Below are 10591 nucleotides of genomic sequence, written 5' to 3' on the forward strand. Positions count from 1 at the left end.
TATTTTTCTTTAACAGTCGTCTTTCTTTTTGTTTTTCTAACAAATTTTTCCTTTTCCTTGTTATCTTTTTATTTTGCCTTATCTTTTAATACTTGGATATTCGGTGTGGTATTCCGAGGTCCAGTTTTTTCACGTTTTCGTGCCCTTTTCAATTCAATTTTAGGGGTTGTTAAAGCACCGGACACAACTTTTGTATACTAGATCTTATCCTTTCGTTGAAACAGAAGATCCAATGCATGTGGAAGCTTCTAATGGGGGAGATCTCATTTCCAAATGTGTTGGTTTCTCAAACTCTTGTATTTCATCTTTGTTCTTAGCCTGATCACCTTTTTCTGCACATTAAAATTTATTTCAGGCATTTTTTTCAATTCATTTTGCAGACTTTCCAATGAACTCCTTGGTATGCCATCATAGGAAAGAGTCACCGTACTTATTAAAATAAGCTGTGTTACTTTATTCTACACATAGCATTAAAATAAGTATTCTAATAAATGTATAAAGCCTGCAGATAAAATGCATGAAAATTTCACTTCTGTATGATGTATAATAAAATCGTAATCCTAAATTTATGAGTACATTAAAACTACAACATGCGAAAATTTATGTTTGTTGATTACAAAAGCATTATTTATGACAGAGGGACGAATTTTCACCAGAAGTAATGAATTACTAATATACACATGTTGGTCTAATCACTTATGTACCGAAACCAATATTTTTGGAAATATGATCAGTATGCCATCACAGGCACCTTTCTCCTATATATATATATATATATATATATATATATATATATATATATATATATATATATATATATATATATATATATATATATATTAGATGCAATGAAAGGTGGCTTTTGTTAACGTTTTTTTTTTTAGCTGTTTTTTATTTTAAAAAAAAAAGGAAATTTGAAGAGGCCATTGCTCCCATTCTCGGCTGTGGTTGAAAAAAACTGTTTTACTATTTAAGAAACCTAGTTTGAAGATGATCTCAGCTTAGAATGAAGAGATAAGCTAATTCATATTACATCTAAAGATTGAGTGATTGATAACAGCTGTATTTTACTTAAAATCATAATTAAAAGGAGATACATCGCATTTTTGTACTCTTTCTTAGTAAAATAAATGGTCAAAATCTTTGGTTAAATATGGTTCAAAGGATTGAGTGATTTGATGAGGAATTACCCAACCGGGTGAGACAGGCGTCTTAAATTTAACAATTTCACCTCTTCTTTCACCAAATGATCTTCAAATTACAGAACATTCTTCCTTTTTATCCCTTCGTGATATTTTATACATTTCCCTTATATATCCAAAATTATACACTCCATGTTGAATTTAGAGAGTGATTTTCAACAAAATGTAATTTAGTTGTCAGAATGAATTTAGCTTTTACCGTTCAAAGACGTTACACAGTTAATAATTTTGATTATTAACTCTGTTTAAAAGTTACAAATACCGTAGTGTGACCTAACGCAGTCCTATCCGTTAAAAAAGTCTTTATTTAAGAAATGACTTTATTTAAGGTTGAGGGCGTTAAAGTACGTAATCAAGTTATGTAAGTGGATTTCCGAGTTTTTACCATTCGGAGTTGGTATGATGCTCGGACTGAGTTCCATTAAGTTACTAGGAAGAATTTCCATTTCAATAAGATCCGACCTTTTTTGGACTGAAGAGAAGCTTACGATTTTATTGAGGCATATACACTACTTGACAGAAGTAAATGGTCACTAAGATAAATATTATTTCTGCATTTAATTCATGATTAATATTATTTGCAGGTAATATTATTGCTGAATTAATTTAGTTTTTTTTAACTAAAACTGCATATAACAATAGCAACATGCCACAAACCAAAGGAGCACCAGATCTATGCGAATTTTAGTGAGGACGCATTGTGGGTTAACATGAAGGTAATCTTAGTCAATGCAAAATTTCCAAATATTTTTCAATACTCCTTTCTACTGTTATAAGAGTGATCAAACAATTCACCCAGAGAGGACAAGGAGTGCATAAAGCCTCATCCAGGTTACCCTGGGCCCTTTGAAAGAACCTAGCGCCTTTTCATAAGAAATATTAAAATCCATGTTCCAGGGCCTCTGACATAGCAGTTCAAGCTGATGTCAGTCAAAAAAAAGTTATCAGGCATCTTCACAAGCTAGTCTTCTACAGTAGAGTAGCGCTAAAGAAACCTCTTCTCCACCCAGCAAATGTTAACCGTAAAAAAGATTGGGCTCATGAAATGATGAAGAGACCTGTGGCCTTTTGGAACACTTTCATTTTCTCTGATGAGCCAAGGTTAGCATTATTTTCCGATAGTGGAAGAATATGGGTGAGTAATAAAGTGATGAAATGAGCAAAGTTGACTCCCTATTTATGGAAGACGGAGCTCCGTGGTCACACTGCTCAAGCAATGCAAATTTGGTTTAGACAATATGGGGTCAGTAAACTTCGATGGCTAAATCATTCCCTATATATGAACCCTATTGAACACATTTGGGGCATGTTAAACAGAAACCTCCCAAAAAAGAACAGGAAACCATCTTCTATGGCCGAACTTTTAGGATTATTACGTCAAACACGGGAACATATTCCTCAATATGATATTCGTAAAATCGTCAGTGACATGCCTAAAAGGATCTTTGCATTAAAAAAAGCAATGGTGATGTCAACCAAATATTAGATATTTAATTTTTAACCATTTAAATTTACTTAACTTCTATGAAATACTTGTTTAATGAAATAAATGGTTTTTATGAGTGTCAATTAATTTCTGTCATGTCTGTATAAAAGAGATGCAGATGGTGTGTATTGATGCAGAGAATGGAGAAGAATGGGTAATAATTAAGCAATTATTGATTTGGACAAGACTTACCTCCATTTATAACAATATATACACTACTCAGCCTCAACAATATATACACTACTCAGAGTAATTTATCCTATCTACACCCTTCGACTCAATCAGAACTTCATTTACATTCACACTATTCTCACCATCAAACAATCTTACTTCAACCTCATCCTTATATATCCAGACAACTAAAAATCACTCAATTGCTTAAAGTAAAACATAAATGTTAAAATATCGGCTGGATTCTCCAATTCTGCTACATGCCTCCATTTCTTTTGCTCAACCGCTTTTCCACAGCTACACAATTTTCCACCCAAGGTTTTCATGGAAAAAACTCACAAGTTTTCTCCTTCCCTTTAATCCAGTGTAAAGTCACTTCAGAATCTGTCTAACAACTAACATTACTTACAATTACTCGATTTTTCTATTACTCGTTTCACTTCTCCAACTAATTTACAAAACAGCAAACAACCCATCATTTCTAACCTAGGAACAGACAACTCTTTCAATGGCACAACCTTTGTTTTGTCTGAAAAAAAAAATACTTCCACAGCAACAACTGCACAATAAATCTATTGCATTCGTGAGAGTAGAGGAGAGAATAAGAGGTTCTTTAAAGGACAGAGGCTGCCTCTGTCCTATAAAGAATGAATTCCTGCAGTTAAATAGAAATTAAAGCTGTCACAAAATCCAAAATTATTCTCTCCTCTACTCTTACGAATGCAAATCTCTTTACTCTGAACACACTCAGCTCAACGACATTTCTCAACAATTCTTTCCACTGATCACCAACCGTAAAGTTAGTTTATTCAAGAATAGGAGAGATTTGTCGTATATTTTTGTACTTTCAACATCAGATTAGAACACTTTCCATTGATTTTGAGACCTTTGTTTTTATACGATTCTTAATTGGCATAAAATTCTCTATCATAATCATAAATATAGGGAAAGGGGGTGGGGGAGAAAGTCGAGTTTTGCCCAAACCTTCAAGCCTATGAATTGATAAATTTAATTGATCCCGGAAACCCTGCCATTTTATAGGATTCCCATTAAAAACTGGCAATTCTAACTTAGGTTAAACACACATAGATTGATTCCTTATTTCGCTCAACAAATTTCCAACACTCGTAATGCTCTCCTTTTTTCTACTTTACTTCCTAATGCGGCTGCCATTTTAAAATAAATTCGCACAACAACTCAAAATAAAATCGAATTTTCGTCACAATCAATCACTTCAACAATTAAATGCTAATTCTATCAAATCTTTTTAGACAATCACAAATAACATACATGAATTCAAAAACTTAAACTCTTGTTAAATTTCTTTCTTTAATCTTTTAATTCGTTATCTCTTTATAGTTTTCATCATGCGCCATGTAAAACCTCGAGGAACGAAAACGATTTATATACTTTGGAGAGACTATAAACTTAAATAGTTAAAATAGGAAGAGAAAGAATGCTAGTCTACCAACAGAATATATAATAAAAAAAGAGGTCTGTGGAGAGCAATGCACCAATAGCTAAATCAATAACAATTATTAAATTATAATTGTAACTTTCAACAGGAACGTTATTATCCTTTTCCATGTTAAAATTAACATCGTTAATGATATCGTTAAAGGATATTATTAGCTTTACTTTTAAACAAGTTCTAAAATTTTTGACGTTTTTTGGTGAAGCAAATAGTTTTTGTGGTAATTACATATATATATAAATAGAAATTGAAAAAAAGAAAACGCAAAGCAGAAATCAGACGTTTTGTAAGGATTAAAACTTTTGATAAATGTTCTTTTCACATGTAGAAAAGAAGTGTGATCAAATTATCACACCTTTCTTCTGAATTGATAATCAACGATCAAACGCAGTGTTTGAAGACAAAACTTTAAAAGTTCAAAGACAAGGTTAACTAAAGTTTGAAGAAAAATTAAAATGGCGTATCATCCACCAACTTACACTCACGATTATCCTCGACAAGAATACGGTTACGCTCAACAGCTTGCAACAATTCATCAACCTCTAGTAAATGTAGCGGAAGCCGAGAATGAAAGTAAAACAAAAAAAGCTACAACAGTTGGATGTCTCGCTGGATGTCTTGCTGTACTATGTTCTCGTCCCGTGTGGTGCTGTTTATTAGACTTATGTTCTGTGATAGTCAGCTCCGTATCAAACTAAGCTTCACAAATTGTGGTATAAAGCTTCATAAATAGAGTCAGTTTGTAGCAAAGCCGTAAAACGTTAAGTTAGAGAAAATTGTAAAAAAAAAAAGTTATCATCTTTTATTTTTTTGTTTTTCGAAAAAAAGTGCATTCCTTAATTTTTCGTATAATTTAAATAACTAGAAAAGTGAGTCTTAAGAAGATCTTTTACTCGTAATTAAATGACAAATAATCGAGACGTTTTTTGTCTTAGCTAGACTAAAGTTACATGGTTGTACGTTGACAGTGTAATCAATTTTTTTTTTTTTTTTTTTTTGTTACAAGAGTATTCTCTCACTAAATATTTACTTTTCGTTACTTCATTACGGAATGCATAAAAATACAGTTTTAAAAGCATTTCCTTGTTTTTCCCTGTGTTTTCTTGTCCAACATAGTTTTAACATGCATAGTAAACCTCATCGCTTTAATTGTCGAGTCAAAGTTCATACAACGAAAAATAAATAATTTATTATGCAAAAAAAAAAAAAAAAGACTCTTCTGAAGAGTTTCTTCGTACTTGCGCCGAAAATTTTTTTGCTTCAATTTTGGTGGTTAAAATTTGCGTACGCCAGGAGGCGGGATTAAAGCGGAAGGGGCCTGGGATCAGAGCTCGGAAGTCGGAGGTTGGGGGTTTGTTTGAAGAAGTGTAAAACATGAAAAATTCGTGAAGTTGACTCGAAAAAGAAAATGTTTGAATGATGAATAATACAAAAGTTTTTGATTACATTTTTCTCAAGGACGGTCATTTACGGTCCGGTTTTTACTTTTAAACAACTGAAAATGGATTATATTATGACATTTTCGTAAAATTAGATTGGACACAGCTGGATATCATTAGATAAGTTGCTAAAAATGGCCTATTTTTCGAGTCAAAATTTTGGTAACTAAATTGAACTCGTCATTTCGAAAAGGACACAAGTCCGTTTATTAAAACTTTCAATTTATTCAACTGACAATTTATGTAACTGACAAAAAAGTTATTTCAAATAGACACATTTTTATGTGCCTATTTGAAATAACTTAATAATTTCAAATAGGCACATTTTTATGTGCCTATTTGAAATAACTTTTTTGTCAGTTACATAAATTTAGTTACCAAAAATTCAAAAACTGTTATATACTGCAATCATTTTCCAACTATACATAGCAAACATTTTTACCAATACATCATGCATATTGTTAAGAAAATAGACGAAAATTTAGTGAAAATTTGAGTTTCTACAATTTCATAAATAATCTTGATTAAAGTATTTGGGCCTCGCAAAATCTGTGTGTATCCATAAAAATTTAATCATAATAAGGTTAATTTACAAATATTAAGCATAATCGATTAAGGTATTTAAAAAGTTAATCTTTTATCAGATTGGCTGTATATTTGTAAAAATTTGTTTGTTTTTTTTTGCTATTCTGACGTGCGTATATCAGCTTGCCCACGCCCTCCCATGCAGGAATTCTGAAAGCAATGAAAAAACAGGCTGAAAAGATGAAAATGAATATGAAGAGAGCTTTTAAGGAAGAGAGTAGAGCACTGCATTATGATGGAAAGAAGGTTAATGGCAAGGAACTGCAAGTGGTATTAATCAAAAACTCTGAAAATGAAGTCAGATTAGGGGTACTAACCCTGGAAAATTCGAGAGCGCAAACAGTTCCCATGGGTATAAAAGATTTTCTGGATTATTTTGAATTGTGGGCATCAAAAATGATTGTCACGGATACAACGGCTGTGAATACTGGCAGGAAAAATGGAGTTGTAGTCATTTTACAGCATCAGCAGAAATTGCTGAATTTACCTGTGGCACAACATGTTGGCTGCCAACATCATGTTTTGGACCGCATTTTAAAACATGTCATGGATGAAATCTTAGGAGGTGCTACTCGTTCTGTAGAAATTGCGTACAATTTTGTCGGTGAAATTGTAAGGAAATATGATTCTCTAAACACAAAATTTGTGCAGAGACCGACAAGAATGAATCTCCTTACTATTATATGGACAGATGACGTGTTGTTTCTTTTGGAACTGGAATATGCCTTTCGCTATTTCCTCGACAATGGAGAATCCCCGTACATTAAATTTCGTTGACTGCCAAATTTGAGCAATGCACGGTGGAATTCATGTGGAATCTATGCTATCCTGGCTTTTATCTTATTGCCTCAAATGAGAAATCAATTGCAGCAGATTTGTTTATTTATTTGTACAATTTGGCTGGACATTTGGTTTTCAGATTACCATTTTCAAGAAAATTCCTATACTAAGTTAGCAGAAAGTGTTCAAAATTATGAAAATCATAAAAATTCTCAATAATTGACAGCCAGGGCACCAATATTTAAGCTGAGAGGGCCATATATTTTATGCAATCTTTGAATGGCAAAACTCCTTAAAGTCTCAATTTATGCTTTATATTCAGTAACATTTATAACATAACGTGTTGCTTCATTTTCAATAACATTACTACACAAAGAACAAATCTTATATCTTTTGTTGGGTGAAATTTTTGAAATAAAAACCAAAAATAAATATATATTTCCTCATTTCATTTTTTTTTTCTCATAGTGTAGGATCACTGCCGTCACATTTTTTGAAAAAATGTTAAAAAGTTTCCACCCTAATGGATATACATTTTAGAAGAGTGATCAAATTATCACACCTTTCTTCTGAATTGATAATCAACGATCAAACGCAGTGTTCAAAGACAAAACTTTAAAAACTCAAAGACAAGATTAACTAAAGTCTGAAGAAAAACTAAAATGGTGTATCCTCCGCTAACTTACGATCCCGACCATCTACCACAACAATCCGGCTACGTTAAACAGCCAGCAATAATTCATCAACTTCTAGTAAATGTAGTCGAAGCCGAGAATAAAAGTGAAACAAAAAAAGCCACAACAGCTGGATGTCTCGCTGTACTATGTTCTTGTACCACGTGCTGATGTTTAATAGACACATTTTATTTATTGGTAACCATAGTAAATGAAGCCAACTTTTAGGAAGCTGCGTAACGGAAAGTTCGAAAAAACTGTCAAAAAAAGTAAATTCTCTGCTGTTATTTTTTTACTTTTCGAAAAAAAGCTCATTAAATTTTTTGGATATTTTTTCTTTTGCAAAGTAAATCTGAAGAAGAACTTTTACTCGTAAATAAATAGCGAATAATCAAGATGTTTTCGGTTTAAGGTTACTAAAGTTGCTAAAGTTTCCTGACAGTGCGCTAAAAGTGTATTTAATTTTTTTTTATTGCTACAAATATTAAATTATCTAAATATTTCCTGGAGAAAAAAGCAAAATTCATATTACAACTAAAGATTAAGTCATTTAAAGACCTTAAAAGTTAAAAGGAAATATATCGTATTTTTGAACTCTTATATTCTGAGCTGAAAATCTTTTTATTTGTTTCTATAAATAAAAAAAAATGGTAAAAATCTTCGGCTAAGTATGGTTCAATGGACCGGGTGACTTGATGACCTCAACCGGGTGAGATATGTGTCTTGGATTTAAATATTTTACCTTCTCTTTCACCAAATGATCTTCAAACTATAGAACATTCCTCCTTTTTATTCCTTCATGAGTTATTTCCCTTACATATCCAAAATTATGCACATTATGTATAATTCAGAGTGATTTTCAGCAAAATGTATTTTAATTTTCAATGTGAATTTAGCTATACCTTATGGGTTTTATTCTTTTAATGATCAGAAAAAGTGAATGCTTCAAACCCTTGCCGCAGAAATATGGTTTATTTTGTTTTGCGAAAAAGTTTAATTTCATATTAAATATAGCTTCACAGTTCCTTGAAGTTTAAATGCACTCAAATATCAAAAATATGATTAGCTCATATAAAAACAAGAACCCATGAGTCAAATCTATTTATCTTCAAGTTTCCTACGGCTCTAAATACGTGCAGTTTAAAGTAACTTTAGTGCGTAAATAAATGTATCAAATATAATTGGCTTGTTTCTCTTAAACCAGAAGGTTGGCATTTATTTACAATTCTATAAAAAAATTTTGGTTATTATGATAGATTCTCAAGACTGGTCATTAGCTTATAAACACAAAGAAATCCATAAAAACTAAAATAAATATCGTTTAAAATAAAACTTTTATAATCATGACCATTTTGATAACTGTGTTTGTAATTGTTAAGAATACGTTTACGAAGATTACGTAGTAATGAGGTAATAAGGACTGCGCATTCATCTAGGTCAGTTTCTGGCATCCTCGAAGGATAACTCCTGGAGAAAAACAGTTTAAAAATAGGCGTCAGATCCCATTTCTAAAATAAAAATTTCTATAACTGTATTGGGATAAGATAAAGTCAATAAAGATAGAACTCCTAGAGTTGGAAGTGACTTTTTAAAATCAAATTTGAAGACATTAAAGATGATATTAAATGACGTTTCATGCAATATCACTTTAAAATTAATTTTATTTGAACATTTTCTTTGAAACATTGTACTTCTAAGTTATTTTACATCACAGGAAATCGCGTATTTTTCTATAACCAGTAATTAAAACAAATAATCTCACGTTAGTTATCAGTCCAAATACCATTTTTATGTTCAACGTTATTTTTCAGCACTAAAAAAAGAACATAACTATCCTTAACTGCAATAAAGATAATACCATTTATGATATCGTTAATATCTATCGAAGAAAAGTATATCAGAAAACAACGTTTTCAAGTTAAAGTATCGTAATTAATGTTAAACGATCTTATTATCAGCAAACGAAAACAGGCCGCATTTAACAAATATCTCAAGTTTGAGTTTTTTGCTTAAAACAAGTTGTTAAAAATTTGACGTATTTTGCTGCCGCAAATAGTTTTTGTGGTAATTATCTTGCAGTAATTGCCACAAACAGAAAACGCAAAGCAAAGAGCAGAGGTTTTGTGAGAAATAAAACTTTTAATAAATGTTCATTGCACATTCAAATGAGGTGTAGGAGAGACTGTGCTCAAATTACCGCACTTTTCTTCTGGATTGATAAATAACGATCAAACACAGCGTATGAAGATAAAAACTTTATAAGCTCAAAGAGAAGGCTGTTTTTAAAATTTGAAGAAAAATTAAAATGGCGTATCCTCCACCAACTTACGATCCCGGTTATCCACCACAACAACGTGGTTACGAACAAGCAGGATATCCACCTTCATTTCAACACGGATATCCAATGCCACAAGGGTACAACCAACAAGGGGCGTACGTTCAACAGCCAGCAACAATTTATCAACCTCCAGTAAATGTAGTAGAAGCCGAGAATAAAAGTAAAACAAACGAAGCTGCAGCAACTGGATGTCTCGCTGGCATTTGTGCTTGTTTGACGTGCTGTTGTATGTTAGATGCATGTGCAGATTGCTTTTAGTTTCGAGCATGTAGTATGAAACTTCTCAAATAGAAGCTTTACAAATAGAAACTTCACATATAGAGCCAGCTTGTAGCAAAGCTACAAAACGTAAAGTTTGAGAAAACTGTCAAATAAAATAATCTGCTTTTATTTTTTATTTTTATGCTTTTGAAAAAAAATTGCTTTATTTAATTTTTTAAAT

The sequence above is a fragment of the Hydra viridissima genome, unplaced genomic scaffold, assembly GCF_058129835.1.
Source record: "Hydra viridissima isolate aposymbiotic clone 2 unplaced genomic scaffold, HvirCarnegie_v1 scaffold_2, whole genome shotgun sequence".
Lineage (NCBI taxonomy): Eukaryota > Metazoa > Cnidaria > Hydrozoa > Anthoathecata > Hydridae > Hydra > Hydra viridissima.